This window comes from Dasypus novemcinctus, chromosome 8 (genome assembly GCF_030445035.2).
Source record: "Dasypus novemcinctus isolate mDasNov1 chromosome 8, mDasNov1.1.hap2, whole genome shotgun sequence".
NCBI lineage: Eukaryota > Metazoa > Chordata > Mammalia > Cingulata > Dasypodidae > Dasypus > Dasypus novemcinctus.
In genome coordinates this window covers 100,363,724-100,390,740 of record NC_080680.1, presented here as the reverse complement: position 1 = coordinate 100,390,740, position 27,017 = coordinate 100,363,724, and the positions used below count along the sequence as shown (strand labels likewise).

Sequence of the window (27,017 nt, the reverse complement as noted above, 5' to 3'; positions counted from 1 at the left end):
AATAACTAACACTTATGAAGTGTTCATTGTGGCATTATGGCAGTATGATTTTATTTATGAATTCCAAAAAAGAGATATTGATTATGTTTGTAAACTGGTCTGTTCCTCTGGATGTGGTACCCTTTGATTGTATTAGATTCAGCTGAGGTGCCTTTGATTAAATTATGTTAAGATTAGGTCATTAGGGCATGCAGGGTTGAGTCCCTGCCCCCTTAGGGGGCTATATAAGCTAATGCTCAATCAAGAACACAGAAGTAGATAGGTACACAGTGAAGATACACAGAGGATCCTATGGCCCAGGGAGAGAGATGCACCTGATAGTTTATAGCTGACCTGTAAAGAGAACAGAGCAGCTGAGCCCAGAAAGATATGAGCCCTGGGGAGGGACACAAGCCTTATATGTCAGCCTACAGCTGAGATTGGAAAAAGCTGGGCCTATGCAGCCTTAACGAGGAAAGAGGAAGACTGAACCCTCACAGATGTTGCCTGCCATCTTGCTTCAACACATGGCAACAGACTTTGGGTGAGGAAGTATGTCTTATGGTACCTTGAGTTGAAATCTTTAGGGCCTTGTGACTGTAAGCTTCTACCCCAAATAAATACCCTTTATAAAAGCCAACAGACTTCCTTGCATCAGCACCCCTTTTGCTGACTAATACAGGCATTTTTGAACCTTATCATGAATTAATTTATTTACCTTTAACAATAACTGCCTTAGGTGGTACTAATAATAACCCCATTTTGCAAATGAGGAAACTGATATAAAGAAATATTTTAAAAACTTGAAGAAGTTTTGGATCACAGAAAGGTTCAACAATGGCAGGGGAGGAATACCGGTATAGGATGTTATTGACAGGGTACACATGGTTGACAGGGGGTTCTCCAGGGCATATATCCAGAGTACATAAAAATGTTTGGATATTTTCCTAGTGGTTACAAATAAAAACAACAACTGAGGGAGTGCTAAGTTCCTAGTCAGGGAGCTCTATCACATTCCCTAAAGGAACAGCAACAATCCCCCAAGTGCAATGGCAAAGACCAAAAAATAAGGAAGGTCCAACAATAAGCCCTTGATACTAATGACTATGCTTGTAAGCCTATGCACCTGAAATAAGAACAAGACCTAGAGCTGCAGGGTGCCTAAGAGTTACCTCCTGAAAGCCTCCATGTTGCTCAAATGTGGCCAGTCTCGAAGCAAAACTCAGCATGTAAATGTGTTGCATTCCCCCTAGTGTGGGACATGACTCCTGGGGATGAGCCTCCCTGGTGCTGAGGGATTACTACCAAATACCAGCTGATGATGTAACTAGAAAATAACCCTGAATAAAAGGGTCAACTCGGACCAGCAGAATATCTCAGTCTACATATAATACCAGGAGTTAAAAATGCTTTTTGATCTGAATAAAAGGGGAAATGGAAAGGACAAATGAGATTATATGGCTATGAGTCTTCAAAAAGAACCAGGAGGTTATCAGAGGGGTTGCCCTTATGCACACCTCAGCAGAGTCCCAGAAACAGATAAAGTAGATACAACCCTAGGTATTGGTTCTTCTGAGGACTACAGAGACCCACAGGTTCTATGGTCATGACAGATGGAGTTCAGTGCCATGTCAGTTGGCCCTACTTTGGAGTTTGTGTTTCTGTGTGATGGAGCTGGACTCAGATGTGATCTTTGTCCACAAGCCTCTCCGGTTACTTTTACTGGAACTGTAGTTGGTGCTGGGGTTTAATGTATACCCAGGGGACATGAATCTCTGGACTGACCATGTGATAGCCAGGCCCTGAGCCTCAACAGACTTGTGACCCCTACACTCTGGTTTATTGGACTTACCCCACTCAGCTAACATGGAGGTGAAGAAGGTCAACCACCACACCAGGGAGCCAAGAGTGCCTACAACTGAAAGCAGGAGAATTGCATCCAGCATCCATGTGGAATCTAAGTCCCCTCTTGATATAGATGTGGAGTGGACACAACCATTCTAAGGCCCACAGGATGGAAGAATAGAGTATGGATTAGAGAGGAATTACTGATATTCTATTCATGAACTATTGTGATTAGTAGTAATTGAAGAAAATGTGGCATTGGTGTAGAGAAAGTGACCATAGTGTCTGCTGGGGGTAGGGAGTGGGAGGAAGAGATGTGATATGGGGGCATTTTCCGGGGTTGGAGTTGCCCTGGGTGGTGCTTCAGGGACAGTTACCAGACATTGTATGTCCTCCCATGGCCCGCTGGGTGGACTGTGGGAGAGTGTGGGCTATGGTGTGGACCATTGGCCACGAGGTGCAGTAGTGCTCAGAGATGTATTCACCAAATGCAATGAATGTCTCATGATGATGGAGGAGGTTGTTGTTATGGGGGGAAGAGTGGGGTGAGGGGTGGGGGGTATATGGGGACCTCATATTTTTTTAATGTAACATTAAAAAACAAAGACCCAAAAAACCTCACCAAATGTCATACCAATGTAAGTGGGTAAAAATGAGATTCAAAAAGTCTCAACGTTGGAAAGTGGCTCAGTACATTAGAGCACAGCCATTCTCTAGAGCAGTATTATGTTATTGAACAAAGTGGCCATGAACGCTCTATAGTAACAATGAAGAAGGATTAAAAATAGCTTTCATATATACCATAATTATCACTGTGTACAAAATACACACAGATACATATAAAATTAAAAAGAGGCAGATGCTAAGGTGAAGGGAGTATGGCTGACATTTCTTCTCTGTTTTCTTTTCTAAATTTTTCCCAATATGGTGATACTACATTTATTTAGAAAAATGTAGTTGCAATTCAGAACGGATGATACCATGTACACCAAAAAAAAAAGTTGAAAGGAAAATGTACTTTTAAGTATGTTCCCAACATGGAATTTCTATGATTTTATTAGATTGGGCTTTTTAATGGGCAAACTGGGTATCCAATTTGAGTATCTGGATGAAGACAAATCCATCACAAATGAAATGCAAAATCCCAAGTGAAAACTTTTATTTTGACTTGACAGTCAATAATCCAAACTAAACACCAGTTGATTAAGACAAATATGTTTTTAAGTCCCCACAACTCTATATTATTAGTCACACATCCCTGGCAAAGTTGCTAAACTTCTATAAATATGTTTTTAATGATCAGATGATATTTATCTAATGCATGCTATCTCTCACATTAAGTTGAAATTAAATGCACCGTTTACTGTGTCATATTCCTTCATGGTTTCAACAATCCTCTCCTTTTTTCTCTTTTGAGCTCAGATAATAATTTGCATTTGTGGAACAATTTACAGCTGTGTAACATCTGGTAGCCAAGAAATGCTGCTGGAGAGATTTTCAATCTCAGTTTATGATGGGTCCTGGTACATAATGGCAGGCTATTTCTCATTAACCTTTCCTGGATGCCAAGACGCATCTCACAAAATATTGTTTGGGAAATATCCATTTCCCCAGCTGAGGAATACCCCATGATAAGTCAATATCTCCAACTACAAGAGAAATAGAGAACATATCAAGGACTCTCTTACCTATTTTCACTTATTAGAAACCACCCTGGATATGTGATACAGGGTAAAGCAGCACTGTTTCTTAGGAGGATCTACTGCATTATGATGAGATGAATAATAATACTATTTTCCCTTGATTTTAACACATTTCCAATTACAAGACACAATACTGATTTAATAAGAACTCCTTGAGGAAAGAAAAGTACTACATTAATGTACATATCAACTGTAAGGCATATCCCAGTTTCAGAAATGTTAAAAAATGAAAAGGATGGTACATCTCAAAATTTAGAAAATACGGTCTCTGACATATCTAAATTGACAAAATGTATTTATGCTAATCTTTTCATTTCCTTTCTTTCTAAAAATGAATCTAGGAGTTAGATCTTTTGATCTCTGTTTCACAGATGAGGGAGCTGAATCTCAGAGGCTTGATGCAACTTGATGGCAGATGTGGGTCTTGAACTAACTCTTCTTGGTCAAATCTTTTACAATGAAGAGAAGTTCTTCCTTTCCAACACAAGAACCTGCAGCAGGGTGGAAGGATGCTGAATTTAGAGGTATTCCAAGATTTTCTCTTAACAGTGGCAGGCAGAGTTTGGGCTAGAAGCTGGCACGTATGATTTTTTAGCTACCTAGAATAGCTGATATTTAAAGTTTTTCCAGTGATAAAAAGTTTATGAATCACTGATTAAAAAAAAAAAAACCTGAGATTTCACGGAATACTTGGCAAGTGTTTAGTTTTCTGTCAGTGTTCTAGGAAAATATAGTAATAACTACCACCATGTATCAAATACACATTACCTGTGATGTCCTTGTGCTTTATGTGCATCATACCAGCTTATATTCAAAACAGGTCTATGAAACAGGTGAATTATTTTACAAATGAGGAAACAGAGGCACAAAATATGAAAGTAACTTGCTCAAGATCCAGAATTTGCATACAGATTTGTCTGATTCCAGAGCAGGTATTTTAGTAACTAGATTTCTCTACCTTCAGGATACAGGAAAAATATGGGTGGGACGGGGGTCCCTACCCTTAAGAAATTTGAAGTCTAATTAGTGAAGTAATACTAAAATATACAAAATGACTGAAGGAAAATGCCACGTAGTAGCTATTAATACCCCATTTTGCAGGTGAGTAAATAGAACCCGAGGTCACTTGTAAATCAATGAGACAGAATTTAAACTTAGGATTTTTAAGTCCTGCTTCAATTCCCTCTCTACCTCTAGGTTGCATCTGCTATCCTATTTCATTTTTGAGAAGGAAGCCAGGTCCAACTGATATTCAGTAACTGTCCCAATTTGAAAGGTTTATCAAAGTTTGATGATGTGACTGCTCCCAGTGATTTATGTCTGAAATTATGGGGATGGGCTGTGACAACTGAAAGGCTCTGTCCTTTAGATTCTCATATTTCCTCTGTCCCCATCACTTCCTGCCCGACACTCACTCACTCCTGATCATAAATATTGCCTGCCACTTTTATGATTATTGGTGGTTAGATATGATGAATTCTGATACTAGTCAACTGTGCAGGAGATATTAAATACATTAGCTAATTTTCCCTTAATGCCTCATCCAATATGAATCAATATTGGTTTAATAATTAACATGTTTAAACATTTTTATGTATATTTTATGATGAGTAGATCTATGTTTATTTTATGAAGATGAAATATTCAGTTCTCCACCACCATTCCAATTCTGAGCTTTCTCTTTTGTCTGCTCTAGGGCCATCTTTTCACGTCCTGGGAGAGATGGCTACGTCACACTGACTATGACCTGGTAGAGGACGCTGAGTTCATAATGAGAAGTTGAGAGCACTTGGAAAGATGAAAGGCTAAATGCTGAAGGGTGAGTTCTCAGAGGAGCTTGCTGGATCTGCAGTCCCAGCCCCCACTCTGTCACAACTCTACCTCAATCATTCTTTTCTCTTCAGTTTAACAGCATGTAGTGAAAGTTGACGCTAACCAAGATTCATCCTCCTCACTCAAGGAGAGGCAGTTTTGTGAGGTGGGGTCAGAAGCATGGTTTAAAGCAGTGGTTCTCAATCAAGGTGATTTTGCCCCCTCCCCCACGGGAACATTTGGCAAAGTCTGTTGGCCTCCGCTGCGGCACTGCAGGCGGGTCACTGCAGGCGAGTCGCTGCCGGGGATCGGGCCTACGCCACGGCCTGACCGGGGCGGCAGCGGGCGGCTCAAGGCTTGGGGGACGCGCGGTTCGATGGAGGAAAAACCACGGAGACGAGGTCTATGCGCAGGTCTGATTTTATTCGGGAAGTACATGGGGTTTTATAGTCTCATGGAGGCGGGGAGGTTGTGGGAGGGGCATGTCCGCGGGGCAGCTGAGGATTGGCTGCAGAGGCAAGGGCGGACCTGCGGTTTATGACGTAAGCCATTGATGGCAGAGGGGGTTGTTTCCGAGGTTGTGCCGGGGCGGATACGGGATGAGGGCGGTTGAAATGAGGCGGGGAGAACAGCGATCGGCTGGGAGGGGGAAGATAACAGTGACTGGGAGGAGGGGCGGAGGGAGGCAGCAGCACAAACTGCTGCTGAGAAGGGCCATAATACAGGAAGGTTACGAGGAACAGGCGGGCAAAGTATAAGGAAGCGAAAGGCAGGGTGGGAGCAGGGGACAAATGTCTAAAGATATGTTTGGTTATCACAACTGGAAAGTATGCTACTGGCATCGAGTGGGTAGAGGTAAGGGATGTTATTAAACATCCTATAATGCATAGGACAGTCGCCCTCAACAAGGAATCATCCAGTCTAAAATGTCATAGAGCCAAGGTTGAGAAATGCTGGTGGAGTCAGGTAGCACTAAGCTTAACTCCCAGCTCTTCTACTTAAGAGTCGTGTAGCCTTGGGCAGTTTCTGGTCCTTGCTTTCCACATCTCTGTAATGGTCATGATAACAATAAAAATACCAATTCATAAAGTTTGGTAAAAATTAAGCCATTAAGTACATTTTTGAAGAGGCATGTTTGGCATATGGGGGCAACCTCAGGGCACCTGACTGAACCAACGACAGTGGAAAGGACTGGAAAACTCTCTATGACAGGAGAATGAGATAGATTACCAAAAATGGGCACAATTCTTGACTTCTGCCTGTATCCCATCTTTGTAATGTGACTTAGAAGTTCCTTGCACTGAAAAGGCAGAGTCTTTTCCCCCATGCCTTGAATCTGAGTTGGCTTAGTGATGGGTTTTATACAACTGAATGCAGCAGAAGTGACAGTATGTCAGGCTGAGCCTAAAACTCAAGAGGCTTTGAGTGCTTCCATTCATTTTCTTGGAAGCCTATGATAGCCAAAGTGAACAAGCTAGCCTGCTGGAGAATGGCAAACCATGTGACCCAGCAGCAGACTACAGGTATATGATTGTTCTCAGCCAATACCACAAGGACCACCCAGCTGTACCCACCCTGAATTGCCAACTGGCAAAATCATGAGCAAATTTATTGGTTGAGATCTTAAGACACTAGGTTTAAGGGTGGTTTGTTATACAGCAAAAGCTACCTGATAGGGTAAGCCAGAGTTGAGTCCTGGCTGGCCAGGAGTTACTCCAGAGAAGAGGACATGTGCAGAATGATCTGAAGAGAAGTGAGAGAGCACAATTTCCATTCAGTCCTAAATGAAATGCTAATTTCCTTCAAGAAAACTTTATGGATTTTCTTTTTGAAGATTATAGCCTTTTTATCTTTGTTTTATTTTGTTTTTATCTTTGTTTTCAGAACTTTGCTTTTCTTTTTGCATGTTGTCATCAATACTGCTTTAAGAACTGGCCAACTGGGGGCCCTACCCTAGGTTCTGTGCTTTTGGAATTGTGCTGTCCAATACAGTAGCCACTGAAGACATGTGGGTATTTAAATATAATTAATTAAAATTAAGTAGCATCGAAAATTAAATTTTGCAGTAACACTAGCCACATTTCAAGTGCTCAGTAGCTCCATGTGCCAGCTCAAGCATAAAGCACTTCCATCACTACAGAAATCTACTGGGAGTGCTGCTTTAGAGGGCTTCCTCTCGCCTCCACTGAGGAGAGAAGGTGTGGACTACATGGGCCCAATGGGACAGGCTCAACTGGAGCTAAACCCCAACTTCCAGACCCTAATTCAGGCACCCAAGACCCCAAAGTTATCTTCTTGAACAGTCCCAAGTCCCACTTGCTGGGCTTCATCATGAATCTGTCACCCATGAATGGACTCAGCTCTGAGTCTTAAGAGTTACCTGTGGGACAACCCTTAGATTGAAAGGGTGGTTTGTGGGCTGGTTTCCACAGGCCGAGGAGGAACCACTTGATGCAGGAAGAAACTGGGATGGAAAAAGGAGAGGGGGTTATAGGCTGGGAACATCAATTTCTAATCTTGCCTTGAACTCCACAAAGTTTAGGGGCAGGCCTGCTTATCATCATCAAATTCATAGTGGAATAGTAATTGTATTAGTTTCTTATTGCTGCTGTAATAAATTATCACAAACAGTGTCTGAAACAATACAAATTTATCTTACAGTTCTGGGGCTCAGAAGTCTGAAATGGGTCTCGCTGAACTAAGATCAAGATATTGACTGGGCTGTCTTCCTTCCAGAGGTTCTAGGGAGGGATCTATTTCCTTTCCTTTTCCAGCTTCTAGAGGCCACCTGCATTTCTTGGCTCATGGCCCTTTTCCTCCATTTTCAAAGCTAGCAACAGCAGAACTTATTCTTCTCATATCACATTTCTCTGACCTCATCTTTTGCCTCCCCCTTCCTTGTTTAAAGACCCTTGTGATTGTATTGGATCCACCCAGATAATCCATAATGCTTTCCCTATTTTAACATCAGCTGATTAGCAACAATATGCTATGTAACCTAGCATAGTCACAGGTTCCAGGGATTAGGGCATGGACATCTTTGAGAGGCCATATTTTGCCTATCACAGAAATTTAAGAGTGGCTTATACTGTCAATGGGACAAATATGTATTCTCCTAACCTTCGCAACCCCACTTTCTGTGTCAGCCATTTTTACATGCAGACCCCATTTGAGCTTCACAGAATTATATCTCCATATGTAATTGAGAATTGTGAGGGATTATGTTTATGAAACACCTATCATATGTCAGGGGAATTTTATTATTTGTGCAAGGAGGATATGCTATTCCCAATATACAGGTGAAAAATCTGAAGCTAAGAGAAAGGTGAAGTAACTTGTCTGAAATTTATCTCCTTTTAAGTGGCAGTATCAGAATATGATCTCAAGTTGCCAGATTACAAAACTGGGGCTATTGTCACCCAAATTCATGCCAACAACAAGCCTATTTAAATAATAAGGAAATTCTGTGTTCTCTCTGAACAGTGAGAGCTTTACCTATATGCCAGAGGTTTTGCATAACTTGATCCAGTGAATCAGTACAACCTTAATACAATACCCACTGCCTACTGTATTTTAGCTACGTGCCATGCATTTCATATATGTTTTCTATGTCCCTTACTGCAATCTTATGAAGTATGCAATAATAAGCCATTTTTAGAGTTGAAGAAACCAAGATTTAGGAAAGTTAAATAAATTACCTGAGGCCATTTAATTCACCCAATAATTTTTGATCTTCTGCTGTGTACCAGGTTCTGTTCTAGAGGCTGGAAATATAGCAGTGCATAAAACAGACTAAAGATCTGTCTTTTTTCATAGAAAAATAAATAGGTCATAATGAAGTCAATGGATAAAGGAATTGATCATGTAAAAGGTAATCAGTGCTATGGGAAAAATATAAAGGATTTTAAGGATAAAGTAGCATGGAGTTTGTGTGGAATGTGTTATATTTATATAAGATGGTTAACAAAGGCCTTCTTGAAAGCCACAGATGAGCAGAGGCATTGAGGAAGAGTGAGATCAATATATGATCCCATTGAGGATGAGAGACAGAGGAACAGCAATAAGCAAAGATCCTGAGGAGAGAATGATGAGCTAGGTGGCATCAAGAAGAGCAAGAAGGAAAATCCTCCTGGAGCAGAGTGAGGAAAATAGAGAAAATCTGACCCTGAAGAGTTCAAGGCCTTATCAGAGGTTTCAGAGGTCTTACAGGGCAGTGTAAGAAATTGTTTACTTTGAATAAGATGGGGAACAATTGATCAGAAGAAGGTTTGAGTGGCCAAGTGGCACAATATTACTCTAATATGATTATAAATGAATCACTTGACTACTGGGACAAGGTGGTAGCAGGGAGACCAGTGTGGGGCAAGGTGGTACCAGGGAGATCAGTGTGGATGCCATTGTTGCTTTCTTGGAAAAGTAGTGGTGGCTTGAGCCACAGTAGTAGCAGCAGAAGTTGTGAGAATTGTTCACACTTTAACTATATTGTGAAGGGGGAGACAGCAGGATTTGCTGATTAATTGGATGCAGGGCATGAGAAAAAGAGGAGTCAAGGTTCAAAAGAGAATTGCCAAGGTTGATCCCAGTGTCCGGGCCAGATGAAGTAGACTAATGTTGCCACTTACTACAAATGGGGACATCTAGATGGCCATGAACTTTTTAATGATGGGAGATATGGCACCATGTTTTTATGTTAATTGGTAAGATTTTCTATACAGAAGAAAATTTGTGACTCAGTGTAGTTAGAATCATTTCTAGAGCAGCTACCTTTAGCAGAGGGTTGGCTGGGGATGGGGGTGGGTAGGGATGATACATTAGTCAGGACTCTCTGGGGAAATAGAATTGACAGGAGATATCTGTAAATAATATGAGATTTTATAAAATTGTCTCATACAACCAAGGGGATGCACAAGTACAAATTTTGTAGGGCAGGCTGCAAGCCAGGAACTCCAAAGAAGGTCCTTGATGAGTTCTCCAGGAGACACTGGCTGTCTGAAATAGACATGGGAATTCTCTCTGAATGCCAATCTCATTTATCCTTTTAAGGCCTTCAACTGATTGGATGAGATGTCATTCATTACTGAAGGCAAACTTCTCAGTTGATTGTAGATGTAATCAACCATATATGCAATCAACTCACTGATGAGTAGAGTCCATGAAATGCCCTCATATTACAATTAGCCCAGTGCTTGCTTGACCGAACAACTGAGAACCATTACTGGGCAAAGTTGTCACACTAGCCTTACCATCACAGATGGTATCTACAGACATAAGTGGATAGGTTGATATTTGATAGGAATATGAACAATCGATTTGTAGTAACCGGGTAGGAAACAAAGTGTATAGGTACAAATCCTAGCATATTTATAGTGGGTTGAATATGTAGACACTCTTTATTGATTTTCTAGAGAGATAGGAAGCAAAGTCTGAGCAGACAGTGAGAAATGGGGGTAAAATGCTACAGAAGTGAGGAAAATAGTGAAGAAAGGAAATAGGGGAATGGATTAGGAAAATGAAGAAGAATTTGGATCCACATCCATTCAGCAACAATGTCAATAGATTTCTCCTATACAATATGACTTTAAAATTATCCTCAAAGTTCAATATGTATTATTCCAATTTGACAGATGAACAAAACAGAAATCTCAAGGGTTTGTATGGCCCAAAAAGTGACAACTCAGCTTTTTAATTGCAAAACCAGATCTCAAATCTAAACCTTCAGACATCTAATTCACAATTCTTCCTGTAGGGAAACTAATTCACAACTTCTCCTGCAGGGAAAGGAAGCACCATGGCAAACAACCCTGTGAAGGAGCAGTGAGGTACTGGGTCTGCACTCCAAGATCCCTGGAATGGTGGCAAATGTAGAAATTATCTGCAGGATTTCCTGGGCTGTCTCAGCTGCATGTTGTCCTAATGCCATTGTCTGATCCCTTGTATATTTGTCTCTTTTGTCTTCAGATTTCTTTTTTACTCAGGTCAAATTAAAGGAACAGATATAAGACTAGCTTTGAACTGCCCTTGTGAGTAAGCAATGTATCGCAGGATCTCTCTGTACTGAGGGCTTTTGAAAAAAGGTTGAACTTTCCTATAAGAGATGAGATCAGGGTTCTATCTCTTCTTTTCCTCTCCTTCCCTTATCCTGAGAGATATGATTCATGGTTAAATATGCAACCTAATGGAAACCTTGGGTTCCAAGTAATTCTCACAATTTCAAGTCTAAGAATCTCTGTTGGGGTTGAAAGAGACCTTGGAAATCACCATGCTTAGCTTCACTTTGCTCACATAAGGAATTTGAGGCCCAGGGAAGGGAAGTGACAGAAGATGTGGGCCAAAAATCAAGGCTCTTTCAGGCCCACCGAGGGAGTGTAGGGAGATCCCGGGGAAGCTGCATATTCTTCTTCAAACTTCACAATTCCCCAGATAGAGTCCTCAGCCCTAAAATGACATTTGAAAACAGAATCACGGGAGAAAAAAATTCCCTTGTTTTTTTTGTTTTTTTTTTTTTGAATGTTTAAACTTTCTTTAAAGGTTGTATCTAAAAAGATTGAGTCCATGGTGAGTCAACAACTTAGAGACAGACTGCAGAGCTATTTAAAATAACCCTGGAACACCCAGGCCCTCCACCACAAAATACAGTGGTGAACCCCAGAGGAAATTGGCTGTGGTGAAGAGAAAGTGAAGGGAAAAACAGGGAGATGACCTCCTACCACTTAGACTAAAACGATATCTCACTTGATTGCTTCCCTGCCCTACTACAAACTTAACTTCATCTATACTTACCTTATTCTCTTCTTTCTCTTCTTCTTCAGGGACAAAGCTGGACCATGCACTTCCTACCTTTTTCTTCTGCTCCATGTCTTTGAACCTATCCCTTTCCTATATCTAAGATTTATTCTATCAATTGGGCCTTCCACATCTGGGATGCCTAACTATCCTTCTCTCTTACTGCCTCCTTTCAATTCTATACCTCACCTATAGCAACTTCCCCAGGATGCCATGTTCTTCTTCTTTTACTTCATTTTTCTCCCTTCCTTCAATAATGAACATTTTGAAAGATTACTCTACCCTAGCTATTCCTAGATCCTTAAATGCCATTCATTCTTCAACCTAGCAAAATCTTATCTCCTCTCCTAGGTCAACTCAAATTTCTCTCACCATGGTCACTGATTACCTCTATTTACAAGAAGCAATGGACAGTTTTAATTTCTTTTTTTTTTTTTATGATGTCTAGACCATTTGGCATCTGTTAATTCCTCCTTAAAACAAATTTCTTTCTAAGTGTCCATGTCTTTACTTTCTTGGAATTCTCAGACTCCTTATTCATTTACTTTGTAAATATTGATGTTTCTCAGGATACTTTTTGACCCTGTCCCTTCCCCTTCAATTCACTTTCTTTCCTTTTCCTCCCCCCGCCCATCATTTTCCCTTCCTTCCTTACTTCCCTTCCCTCTCTCTTCCCCATTGTCTCAGCTCTTCCCATTCTCCGCTCTCTATCACCATCACTAACTCAGGGTTTAGCCTACCATTGGTTGTCTGATTCTTAACTTGACATCTCCTTCTTAGTCACTTTTCTGAGTACCAGGAACATTTTTCTGACATCCTTTAGCTGCCTGTGCACCAAGAGATTTCATCAACATAAATCTGCTCCCCATGCCTTCAACCCCATTCCTAGAACAGGTAATTATTTACCTAGTACAGAGTTTTCTACCTCTTGATAGTAGCAAAGCCTGAGAAAACTATAGGAAACTTTCCAGCAGACAGCTGCCCAGGCATCTGGATTGCAAATGAGATAGCTGAGCTGGGGAAAATAGGTTGGGAATGATCCAAAAGGAGTAAGTCCCAAATGCAGCATCTTATGGAATAGGCATAGATGAAATCACATAGAAAAGAATTCAGAACAGGAGTTAAAAATCTGGGGGCCCATAGATGGTCCCAGAAATTATATCTCCATTGTATGGGTTGGGTGCATATATACACGTTTAGAGATACTTCATAGGTCTCATCAGATTCTCAAAGGAGTCTACAGGTCATAGAGTTCTTAAGAACCCTTGGTTTAGGGCAAAGAGAGAATTTAAAAAGGATTTGGTTTCAAAGATATAAATAACAAATGACTAAGGGGTGATTTAGGAACTAGTCTTGGCATTGCCACTAACAGACTATGTGGCACCAGGAAATATTACCTGACCCGCAAGGCCCACTTGAAAACTGTACATTACAGCCTGAACTCTCCCTGCAGCACTTTTCACATTTGGGATGATGATTTAGATTGCTGCTTTAATGTCTGTTTTCTCTGCTAGACAGCAAGCTCCAAGAGAGCAAGGTCTCTGTCTCTCACAAACTTACAGTGGTACAGTGCATGGAGTAAATATTTTTCCATGATTGCCCTCCACACATCGGTTATCTTCTCTGGGCTTCAACATCTCCAACTATAATGTTAAGGGATTAATTTTTCACAGATCACTTTTTTTTTTAAAGCATCAACACTCTGGTCTTAGTCACTATTATGTCCCCAGAGCCTACTGAGCCTGAGTGTTGTTCTTTCAGTCAAGCAGAGCAGGAGCAAGGAGGGGTGTGATTATAGCAAATTGTGATGTGTGTTACCATAACGGAAGTAGAGGGTACAGAGGGAGCAGGGTGGGGGTACCAATCCCATCTGGGGATTCTGGTATAGTCCATCCCGAGGTAAGCTTGTCAGAGCAGGATGGACATTGCTCCCTCCTGGTAATAGTCAGTACTCATCACGTGGACCACCTGAAGGCAAGGCCCTATAACTCCTTCCTAATCATTTCAGATGCTTTGTTTTATTCTCTGAATTTCGAATCAGGACTGACAATTTGTAAAAATTAAATTACCTGCCACCATAGCATGTCATTTTCAAACTACCTGTTCACCACAGCAAAGCAATAATGCCCTGTTCCCAAAGGAAGGATCATTCTCTCCTCCCTTTCTTTCCAACTTCATTGTGTGCTGAGCCACATCAAGCACAGAAAGGAACAAACATGCCAGCATTCAGCCCGCCTCATAGCTTTGCCCCTACCCTGAACAGCTGCCACTGAATGTCTTTCTTTTTTTTTTTTTTATAAATTCCTTTCATTTTCTCCCCTCATATTTCTCAGCTTTTCTTGCTTGGAACGATACTCTTTCATTTTTATTATTGTTGTTTTTTTATTAAAGACAGGGCTTGAAATTACTTATATTTTCAACCCATGTGCATTGAAAGTAGTAATGTTCTACTCTCAATGTTTATCCCCATCATTGTTCCAAATTAGTGTGATTCAGGAAAAAAAATAACAAAACAAAAAACCAAAAACTTAAGATTTGGATTCAAGAGCCCTGGTCTTTGGAACTCAACTCTGTTATCCAGCCAGTCCATTGGCTTACATGAATTTTTGTTGCCTCATACGGTAAGTGGGAACATTAATAATACCTTCTTATAAATCATGGGGTCAAGTGTTTTGTAAACTTTGAAATGCTCTGAGTATATAATCACTTCGAGTATATATTTCTTTCAACTTTGCAGTATGTTTTCCATCCTCAGATTTGGTGAGTAATACCTTTCTTTATCCTTCATTCACTTTCCAATTTTAAAACTTTAATCAACTCTCTCAAAATCCACCTCTCCCTGCTAGAGAAAATTCACCTTTTTTCACTAATCATTTAAGTCATTCAAGGAAGCTATTCTAGCTAGCTGTTAATTCTTCATTCAACAAATATTTACCATGCATATAAAATGTCTAAGATAAGATCCTTAACTTTCCATAATGCTATTCCTCAACCTTCTAGAATGTTGGCACCTGATGGTTCTCCTGGCTACTCAGTATGTGATTGATCAAGGTGGGTGGACCTACAAGGCAGCTAATTGCTTGAGAAGGCAGCTTTAATTTTTAGGAAGTTATTTTTCATGTTGTGTTAATCCATGACTGCTTGCAATTTCACTCTATTGTACTACTCTAACATTTATTATCTTCCTCCACCAGTATTCAGATATTTTCAGACAGCAAACGAATTCTCTCTTCCACTTTTTCCTTTCTTCAGGTTAAGAATCAGGAATTCTTCCATCCATTCCATGTACAAGATTGGCTTTTTCTCTCCCTCCTCTGGCTATATCCTGGTTTGCCAGCATCAAGCTTAAACTGAGATTAAACTGAGGATGACAGGTGTGGCTGGACCAATATTAACTAGAACAGGTTATCACTTTTCCTTCACTGGGTAGAAAACTACTCTTAGTTCAGCCTGTAATAGTCTTAACATTTTTGTTACAGTCAAAGCTCATTGTTGACTCATACCACAATTAAATAGAAATACAACCTGAGACTTTTAAACATCTTTCTTCTAAATCATTTCTTACTCATCCAGTATTACAGAGTTGGGTTTTTGGACCCAAGTGAGCACTTGACATTTGTCCATGCTCAGTTTCATCTTTTTAGATTTAACTCAGTGTTCTCACTAGCCAAGAAGTTGTTGAATCCTGATTCAATAGTGTATTGGTTGTGGCTCCAAACTTCATGCCATGGAAAATTTTAATCAATAGACTTCCCATGTAATCCTCCTGTTAGTTAACATGTTTCAAATCAAGGTTAGGAATGAAGCTGTAATTCTACCAGAATTTGTTTTTCTTTCTTTGCTCACAAAACACTGTAGGATATAAATATAAGTTATGAAAGGGATTCCATATCTGGTACATAGTAGGTGCTCAATAAATCCCTATTGGATGAGCAAAACCAAGAGATAGGTAAGCTGGATCTGATTTGAAAAAAGTCAAAGGAAACACACAAAAAACTATAAGAGGGTCTTTCACACACAAAGGTTGATGGGAGGGTATACAAAGTTGTAATGAGAAATTAAATTCTCAATGGAAGTCAAGATCTAGAAGATATAGCTGTATTCAGAAGTGAGACTAACCTCTCTAAAACTAAGAAGGTACACTGAAGACTGTCCCTGAAGACATCTCAAAGCTGATGGCTAATATTGATGATCATCTGAGAATGCTTTGATGAGCATGAGGGAGCAACAGACAGAAATAACATCAACCCCCATCCCACCCCCACCCTAAAAAATTAACCAACTCCCACTGAATACCCACTGTGGGTTAGGCATTATGTTAAATCTCACTAAAGTCTCCCAACAATGCATTGAGGTTTGTATGATGGTCATGCTCACTATATAGAAGAGAATATGGAGGTTTATAGGGGTTACATAAATTTTCCTAGGTTATGCACATAGTAAAAAGCAGACATAAGATTTGAACTTTTGTATATCTCCACTAGCAGTGTACACAAACTTCTGAACTTACACTTAAAGAGGTGTCCTATACTTTTTTCACATTTCAAAACACTGGCTACAGTTAATCCATAGCTATTTATAAGAGGAAGGTATTGTCAGATCAAGTATCACCTCTTAAGGACCAGTAAAGGAGCCCCTTTGGGACTGGGTCTAGCACCCTCAGATCTAGAGCTAAAGAGCATAGTCTATGTGTTCATAGATTTATTTTTTTTACTTCTCCTAATCTTGTTTGTTCTATCTGTAAAATTGGATATTATTTTTTCTGTGGTCTACACAATTACTAATGTTTAGATGGAAAAATCAGTTGACAACACCCAATTCATGACCTTGGATACAACCATCCATCATCGCTGCCTTACCCGAACCCATCCACCTTTCCTTTGGATCTTCTACGCTAATGTTCAGGTCAGAGCCTGATGTCTGAGTTACAGAAAGGATACTGGGATGTGGAGAGATGTCACTGAGACAAACACGGGCTGGTTGTAGAGGGAGGACACTTGGACTAGAAAGTAAACACTGAAGAGGTGAGAACCCAAACAATCAATTCCCAGGCACTACTCTTGGGTATCCTGCTGAAGTGGAAAGTGGAAAGCTTCCAGTGGGATGTTCTGGAATCCCCACAGATACCACTTATCTGTTCATCAAGTATATATGCCAGCCCCTTTCCTAGTAAATGAGAATACAGCAATGTACAAAACCGACCCAGGAGTTGATACTGTAGAATAAATGCTAGAATGGGGTCTAGACACCAAGATTTTAGTACTCACTTGGCTAATAACTCTCATTGGAGAGCTATCTCACCTCCTTATGACTCAGTTTCTCACCTGCAATATGTGTAGGAGAAGAGATACTGGACAGTGCAGCTTATAAGTTCCCTGTCAAGCATGATGACTCTGAGTCTATTTCCCTGAAACATTCAATACCCCTTCTCCCTTGTAGGTGGATTTTCTCAGGTTTTCTATTTGGGGAGGTGGTGGGGAGGCTTCCTGCAGGAAAAGTACTTTCCCATTTTCATAATAGAGTTATGCACTCCCCCCTGCAGGTCTTTAATCTTCCAGCATTTATCCCATCAGTTCTGTCTCTAGTGAGCCCTTATCCCAAGATATTTGTCTATTAAATTAAGAGTTTTGCAGGAAGGGAGAACCATTTAAAGGCTGTAAATCACCTGGCAGTCACTTAGCTGCTCTCTGCTCCAAGCCTCACTGTATCATCACACACTCAGCCTGCCGCTGCCTCCCCTCGGGCCCTAGGCTCTCAGAGGCAGACAGCTTTGGAGCATGGAACCTGCACAGACCTGCCTGTTCCCCAGCCCTTCCAGTCTCTGGGGCCAGCTTGTCCTGAGGATGCAGGGCGGGTTAGGGAATTTACATGAGTCCTTGATTAATCTACAGGAGCCCCAAGGCACTTAGCACTCTTCTCTGTTCATCCTCCACCTTCTACTTCGCTGCTGCTTAAGTGCCCAAGCGCTTGCTTGATACTCCGGTTTTAATAAAGGTACTCTTTGATTATATTCAAGTTTCTGACTTGAGATTCTAACTAGTAAGGCAGGAAAATAACACTTTTGGAATATTTACTTTTTTATGAACTAGATTCTTTATAATGTCCTCCATTGTTTATATTTTCAACACGTATCCATGAGTTGAATGATAGTGGTATTCCCATTGTATATATATAAAGAGACTGAAATCAAGAAATACATAAATTGTCCAAGATTTTATAACCTATTAGAGATGCGACTGGGCTTTTTAATCTGAACCTGTTTTATACCAAAGCCTATGATAGTCATTCATTCATTCACAAGTGCCTCATTCATAAGTTCTTTTGGAGTGACTACCACATGTCATACAGTGTGCCACTGTTAACATTACAGTGATAACAAAGCAGTTATGATTCCTGTGCCCTCCTAGAGCAGGTGGTCTACCAACAAGGGTATCCCATTCCCTCAAGGACATCAGAAACACTGGTGCAAGTTCTCTTTTTCCCTCTCAACTTGACGGCTTGAGTTCTATCCCTAGACTCTCGTGCTAAAACTGGGATGCTACCTTCTGCTAACTGATACTTTTGTCCATCTCCCTGGATCACAGGGAATTTCCACTAGACTTCCCCAGCCATGCTCACAGAAAGCCTTTGTTAAGGCTTGTTGCACAGACCTCAGACCCACAGTCTCATGGCATCACTTCACAGTGTATCTTTCCTGCAGCTTTGGATCATCTCATTTTGCCCTTCCTTTCTTGTGGTCTCCAAATCCTGTCTCAGCCTCTGCTTGTTTCATCTTGCTGCGTTTTTACCTTCTAATGTTCACCTACCTCACAAGTTTTATTAGATTACAAAGCAGTCACATGCAATGGGGAAATAAAAGGACAAAACCACAAGATGTGTACATCATACAACTTTCTTGTTCCTAAAGGACTTGCTGATTTCAGGCTGCTCCTAGAGATCTGCTTTCCTGAACTCCATCTGGGTTGGCTTTCCTTTAAATGTCCCAGGCCCCTTAATGACCCTTCCCTGTTCCCACTGGTGAAAGTTATCTCCAGCTTCATGAGAAACTATCAAAGGTGAAAATTACATGGTGGATCATGTCATAATATTTAGAATGGAAATCACACAGGGACAAAAATCAGGAGGCCAGATTCAAGTTCTAATTTTACCAATTACCAGCTATGAGACTGGTTAGGTCTCACATTGTCTCTTTCCTTATCTATTAAAAAGGAATATCAGAGGTTACAATGGCTTTGTAAAGGGTCAACTTGGCTAGGCCGAACAACATTTCCTGTAATTCCCTTTCTTGTATGTTTCCCATTAATGTGTGCTACAAGGGAGATCCTTGGGAGGTTTTGGAGGGCGAAAAGAAGTACCAGCCTTTTTATAGCTCATACACATTATTGCTGATCTAATAACTCACCTCATTTGCTTGAAGTAGTAGCTGGACCTGCAACTGCTCTACCTTCTCTTCGGTCCTCCTGCAGCTGCTCCACCATCTGGGTCAGGTGTGTGACTGTAAGTCTGTGATGAAGGGTGCCAGCTTCTGCAGGATACCTAGTTCCCAAGGCTTGAGACAACAAAAACTAACATGAATTTCAGTCCATCCTCAAGGGCTAACAGCTCAGACTTGTGGACTGAGCTTGCCCTTGAACTCCCCCACTTTATATTCATCTTCTCTTCTTGATAGCCACCTTCAACTGATGAGCATAGGACGTGAGGACAACAGCCTCGCTGGGATTGCTTAACCAGCTCCCATATTGCATAAGGCCAAATCCCTGTAACAGTGATTTGTACATATGTGTATATAAGAGTGTGATGTGTATATATGGGTTTATACATATATGTGTTTGTGTGTGTGTATTCTCTCTCCCTCCAACCCTCACCACTGCTCAGAAATTCTGCTTCTCTGGTGGAACCGTGGCTGGTATAAATTTTGTATATATATAAAAACACAAAATTTCAGGGGCATATAACAATGACCATTTATTTAACTCATGGATCTGCAGGACTCCTGAGGGGAATCTTCTTCATATAGCAGAGTTGTTATTCAGCTGGGTTGATAGTACTCTACTTGTGTTTAGTCTGAGGTACATGTGAAGGTACAGCAGTTACCTGGGGAAAGTTCTACCCTTCAAAATTCTAGACGCTCAAGGGGGCAAACTCTACTGACCCTGCTCATATGATGTCTACTAATATCCCATTGGTCAAAGCAAATCATGGCCATTTCCAAAGTCCAATGCAGATAAGTATACTTGCCTTTTGTGAGAGTAACAGCAAAGGTACATGGAAAAGAGTATGTATAACAGAGTGAAGAATTGGGGCCACTCTTAAAGTGGTTCAGTACAGTACCTATCAACCTGATTTTGCCACTTATTTGCTATGTAATAACTAGATTTGGACAAGTTATTTTACCTTTGAGCCTCAATTTCCTCATCTATAAAATGAGAATGATAATAATAGTACCTACCTTAGAGGAGTGTTTCAAGAATTTAATTAGATAATATATTCAGAGCACTTAGCATGGGGTCTGGCAGTAAGCCCTCAACTCAATTTTGCTACTATGCTTTTAATTTTCTCATAGAGATTATTCTGTGACTATATGTTCAAAATCAACACATATATATATATATTATCATGTGAATGATTGATAAAAGATCTGATATTTTAAATAATAACCCAAGTAAGCCAAAAGAATGCCTCTCAAGAATAGAATTTTAAAGAATGAGAAACACCCCCCTCAAATTTCATGTTTCACAGGTAAGATTTGATCCATAAAGAAACATTGAAAAGTGTGATTTGCAGCATAATATTAGAAAGAGCACTGGTCTATGAATGAAGTGAGATTTCTTTTTTCTAGTTCTGACTCTGCCACAAAAAACATGTAGGTTACAAGGAAAGTAAATTCACACTGCTTTATCTCAAGTTCTGTATTGGGAAAATGGGGATAACAACACTTATCCCTGGATTAAGATCCTTTGAATTTGATCTTTTTTATGGTTCTATGACTTCAGGGAGAAATGTGGTATTATAGAGTTACCAAATCATGGAAATAAAGAGACCTCTGTTTTTAGACATTTAAAAGTTCATCCAATTTTTATATGCATTTAAAATCATAAATAAAAAATTAAAGACTGCCTTCAAAGCATGCCCAATTCCAAATTCAATGTCCCTCTCAATGGAAATCATTTTTGAGAAATTTTACTATATTTTTTACAGATATTTTATTGACTTTATGTATATATACATGTACAAATATCTGATCATTTTTCAAATGGTAGCTTATTTTTTCACTTTTCTATGTCTAGATCATCTTTTCATTTTAGTGTACAAAGATCTGTTTCATCTTTTTAAAATCTGCCTAGTGTTCTCAAATGTAAATCCACCAGAATGTACTTATTATCTGTTCTGTTAATAACCACTGAAAATTTCCCAAACATGTTTTAACAAAACTAATGCCAAAAAGAACATCTTTGTGCAATGTGAGAATACTTTCTCTACGATAGACACTTAAAAATAGCTGTATTGAGTATGCACATTTTTGAAATTTTGATATATAACTGATATACTGACCTCCCAAAAAAGTCTGATCCAATTTATAAACTCACCAACATTATAAGGAAATATCACGTCTCCAAATCTTTACCAAAACAGAAAATTGGCAATTTTTAAGATTGCTAATTTGATGGGTTGAATCATTAGAACAGAAACTATCATGATGAATTTAAGATTGAAAATTTTCTATATTTTATGTGACATAGTGCAACATTAACACTAAGGAGACATTGAAATGTTTTTTGTTGTAATTCCTACAGTCAGAACTAACAAAAATACAAAGAGGTATAGCTAATTCAAATGGATTAAGAGGTAAGACCCAATAATATGCTGTCTTTAAGTGATGCAAAATAAAAATAAATAAATAAATAGCTTGAAATTAAATGGATAAAAAAGACATGCCATGCAAATAGTATGTATCAGAAGATTTCACCAAATAAATAGCAAACAAAATTAATGTCAAATAAAATAGTATCTCCTGAGATAAATAGTGATATTTCATATGCCGTAAGGCTCATTCGTCAGAAGGACATAGTAATCATCAATGTGTATTTACCCAAAACAGAACTTCATGTTATAACAAGCAAAAATTGGCAGAAATTAAGGGAGAAATACACAAATCTGCAGTCATAGTTGGAGATTTTCACACCTCCTTCTCACCATTGATAGAACTAGTCAAAAGACCAGTCAGGACAGAGATCATCTGAATAACATCATCATCCATCTTGTTCTTCTTGATATTTATAGAACAGTACACTATATCCAATAACTACAGAACACACAGATGTTGTATTCATTCCAAGATAAACCATATGTTGGGCCATAAAACCAGTCTTAATACATTTAAGATAATTGAAATAATAGAGAATATTTTCTGAGCACAATGGAAATAAATTACAAACTAATAACAGTTAAGACATCTGGGAAAAAGTACAATCGGAAAGTAAAAAACACAGTCTAAATAAATCATAGACCAAAGAGGAAATCAAAGGGAAATTAGAAAACTCTTCAAACTGAGTAATAATGAAAATACAACATATTTAAATTTGAAGGACATAGCTAAAGCAATGTTCATAGGGGAATTTATAGTTTTAAATATTTCTGTTTTCAAAAGGAGAAATGTTTAGAATCAATGACTTAAGTAACACTTTAAAATGCCAGAAAAAAAGAGCAATATAAACTCAATATAAACAGAAAAATGGACATTTAAAGGTAAGAGCAGAGATCAATGAAATACAAAAATAGAGAAAATTAATAAATTCAAAGTGGGTTTTTTGAAAGATCAACAAAACTGATAAATCCTTAGAAGGACTGATGAAGAAAAGAGAGGAACAGTATAAATTACCAATATAGAGAATAAAAAGGAGGTGATTTTTATAGATCCTAGAGATCCTAGAAAGATAATAAGAGAATACTAAAAACCACTTAATAACTAACAAATCTGACAACTTAGAAACATAGAAAAATGCTTAAGCAATACAACTAGTCCAAATTAACATAGATGAAACAGAAATATGGACAGCTTATTATCAACATTGAATTTGTTATCAAAAACTCTACCAAAAGGAAACTCTCGGCCCAGAAGTGTTTCTCTGGTGAATTCTACCAAATATTTCAGAAATAAATAACACCATATTACACAAAATCTTTCAAAACATAGAGGAGGGAAACCATGCCAACTCATCTTATGAGATCAACTAACCCTTTAACCAAAATTCACAAAGATATTACCAAAAAAAAAAAATACAGACCAATATCCTTCATGAATAGAAACACAAAAATTCATAACAAATTATTAACAAATCAAACATATTATATTAAAAAGGATAATTTAGCATTTAATTTTACATTCAAAAATCAATACATGCAGTTCACTATATTAAAATACAAAGGTGAAAGACCATACAATCATTTTAATTGATGGAGAAAAAAACATTTAAAAAAATTCTAGAAGCAATTCATGATAAACTTCTCAGCAAATGAGTAAATACAAAGAAATTTTCTCAGTCAAATATAAACTCCGAGATACCATCATTATTAGTGGTGATATAGTAAACACTTCTTCCCAAGATTAAGAACGAGGTAAGGATTTCTGCTCTCACCACTTCTGTCCAACACCGGACTGAAAATCCTACCTATTTGCAATGAGACAAGAAAAAGACATAACAGACCTACAGATTGGAAAGAAGAAGTAAAATTGTCTATTTGAAAATTGTATGATTGTTACAAAGAAAATTGTAAGGAATACAAAAAATAACTGCAACAAGTAAAAAAATTAGCAAGGTTGAAGTGCACAAGTTTTATATACAATAATTAATTGTATTATTATACAAACAATAGAAAAATAAAATTAAAAAACAATTTCCCTTACTAAAATCATCAAAATGTAAAATATTTAGGAAAAAATTACCAATACATACATGAAAGAGACTTACCCTGAAAACTACAAAACATTGCAGAGAGAAAATAAAGACTTAAATTATCAAGAGGAGATTAATGGTGAGGAGATTGGGGGATGGTGGGAAGGGGAGTGATGGGTGAGGTGTGAAGAATTTGGAGAGGGAGTTGATGGAATGTTCTAGAATTTATTGTGGTAATGGTTGCATAACTCTGAATAAGCAAAAGCTATTTCATTGTTCAATGTTCACATTAGGTGAATTTTATGGTATGTAAATTATATTTCCACAAACTTATAAAAATGTCACTGGTAGAATCTCATGGTATGTATTTAAGTGTTTACTGTTAACATATTTAACCTTTGCTGTATATTTGAAAACTTTCAAAATAACAGCATCTTAATAAGATCTTAAATTGTAATTGTCTTAAATTTTGAGATTGATATGGAAAGTATTGATATCTGTACACTATTGAGCCTTTCCATTTAGGAATATACTACCTGTTGTTTAAATTCTTTTCCAGCATCTTTGATATATTGTTTCTCTAATGAGAGTGTGCCCAAATCCTCCCCTATTCCATCACTGAATGGCTCTGGATGTTAAGAAGCTCTTCCATAAATACTTTTTTTTTTTAAAGATTTATTATTTTACTTTATTTATTTATTACCAGCACACCCCCCCCCCCCTTGTTGTTTGCACTCAATGTCTGCCCTCAGTTCTCTGCAGGGGCATGGGCCAGCTTGCCTTCACCAGGAGGCCCCACAAATTGAACCTGGGGACTCCAATATGGTAGACAGGAGCCCAGTTGCTTGAGCCACATCCGCCTCCCTCCATATATGCTTTTGAGACCAAAAATCCCTGTCAATAATTCATTGGAACTTGTTCTTACTTGAAACTTCTTTCAAATTCCATTCCATCAAGTACTTCAAATTGCAGTGTTCCTGAGGGATCTGGAGACATCCAGACACCATGGGCAGGGCACACAGCTCAGGAGTTTGGCACCCTGCCAGTGGGCCCTACTTTGGAATTTATGCTGCCCCATGTGACAGACTTGGACTTAGTTGTGGTTTCCCTACACATGGCTCTTCTGCCCCTTCTATCTGAACCTATAGTTAGTGCTATAGTTGATAGACATACGTGTAAGAGACTTAAATCTTCAGGCTGTCCATGTCCCAGCTGAGCCCTCAATCTCAACAGTTGCAACACCTATTTTCCAGTTCACTGGACTTGCCCAGGACAGCTAAAAAGGAGATGATGATGGACAACAACCATCCCAAGGAACAGAGAGAATCTGCAACTGCAAGCAAGATAGTCCCATCCATCTTCCCCATGGGATCTAAGCTCTCTCTCAGTTAGAAGTGGAGTGGGCATTACCATTCCAGAATCCTCAGGGAATCCTGGGAAATGAATGATAAACTAGATTAGGCTTACTGGTATTCTATTACAGACTTATTGTGATTCTAGCAATGGAAGAACATATCACTGATGTGGAGGCAGTAGCCACTGGATGTTCTGAGGGGAGGGAGAGGGAATATGGGGACATTTTCAGGACTTGAGAATTGTCCTGAATGACATTGCAATGACAGATACAGGCCAATATATATCTTGACGTAACTTACAAAATTGTGTGGGAGAGAGTGTAAACTACAAAGTAAACTATAATCCAGGCTTAGTGGCAATGCTCCAAAACGTGTTCATCAATTGTAACAAATGTACCACACTAGTGAAGGATATTGTTAATGTGGAAAATATGGGAGGGGTAGGAAGCAGAGCATATGGAGATCTCCTATATTTTTGTAAGGTTTATGTAATCTAAGTATCTTTTTAAAAAAATAAAAAATGTGTTTTAAAAACACCTATGTGAAGATAACAGTCATAGTTCTATGATTCCTCAGTTTTCCAGGCTTTATTTGCCTTGTCTTTTCAGGTGATTTTCCATTTGAATGATGCTTAGCCCGTTAACCATCTGTGTTACCTTTCTCCGAAGATCTGCGGTTTCCCCAGCCTCCCACATGTAACAAGAGTGGAACAGTGTGACCCAGGCAATGTCTGACAAGCAGGGAGTAGAGAAGAGTCATCTCCTCCCTCACCCAAGTTATTTTACTTTTATTCAAACAACCTAGCTTTTTGTAGCAATCATAGCTCACTGCTATTAAACTTAAAACCTATGGTCTATTTCCACATATTACCAATCATGCAATGTTTCTTCCATATATACCTGAGATGGCATTTTTGAAAACTCAAGGACTTTCCTCAGCAAATGTTTCAGAGTGCCAAGTGTCTAGATGCCTGGTTTAGTGGCCACCTACCTTTGAGAGAGCTGCTTTTCTGAATTTGCGTCATTTTCATGATGAATAAAGCATGGAGAATCACTCTCAGCTGGTCGTGATATTCATAGAATTTCCAAATTGGAAGAGACCTTAAAAGACCGTCTCATTTCTCCTCCTGTCACCAAACACAACGATATCTACACCAATCCTCCTCACAGAGAGGGCAGCAGCTGTCACCAGTCTACCCAGATATCTAGGCTGTCCCTCTGTGACCCAGTCTCAGGTTAGCATATTCCTGTTGATTAAAAGTTTTGAGAGCCTTGGATGAATGCAGTACTGAAATTAGCAGGAAGTAGTGGAAATAATTCGCCTGCACTCAGCGTCTTCTGCAGACAGCATCTGCCAAACGAGGGGAATTGTGGGCAGGCAGAAATGCTGTGCATGCCAAGGACGATGAGGGGGCTTGGAGCTCCCTGTACCATGGGCAGATAATTATTTACTCGCAGTCATCCACTTGGAGAGGACGCTATGAATAGAACTTCACCTCACCACGTGGTGCCCATAGCTCATGAAAGGAAAGAGTTTCCAAGGAAATTTGGTCAGTGCTGGACCTGGGTAGTGGGGCTGGGTTAGTTCTAAGACCTAAAATTTCTTACTGGTGAAAAAGAAACAATGATAGTACCATGAAATTTGTC

At 39.2% G+C, this 27,017-nt stretch overlaps 1 long non-coding RNA gene across 1 annotated transcript; it reads right to left on the bottom strand.

Moving 5' to 3' along the window:
* Positions 1-2,972: 2,972 nt before the first annotated feature.
* Positions 2,973-26,706, bottom strand: LOC105745675 (uncharacterized). Its single transcript, XR_001118320.3, has 3 exons — positions 26,362-26,706; positions 19,525-19,671; positions 2,973-4,018 (listed from the first exon to the last, which is right to left on the bottom strand). It is a non-coding gene; the product is annotated as an uncharacterized lncRNA (long non-coding RNA).
* Between the last annotated feature and the right edge of the window lie 311 nt (positions 26,707-27,017).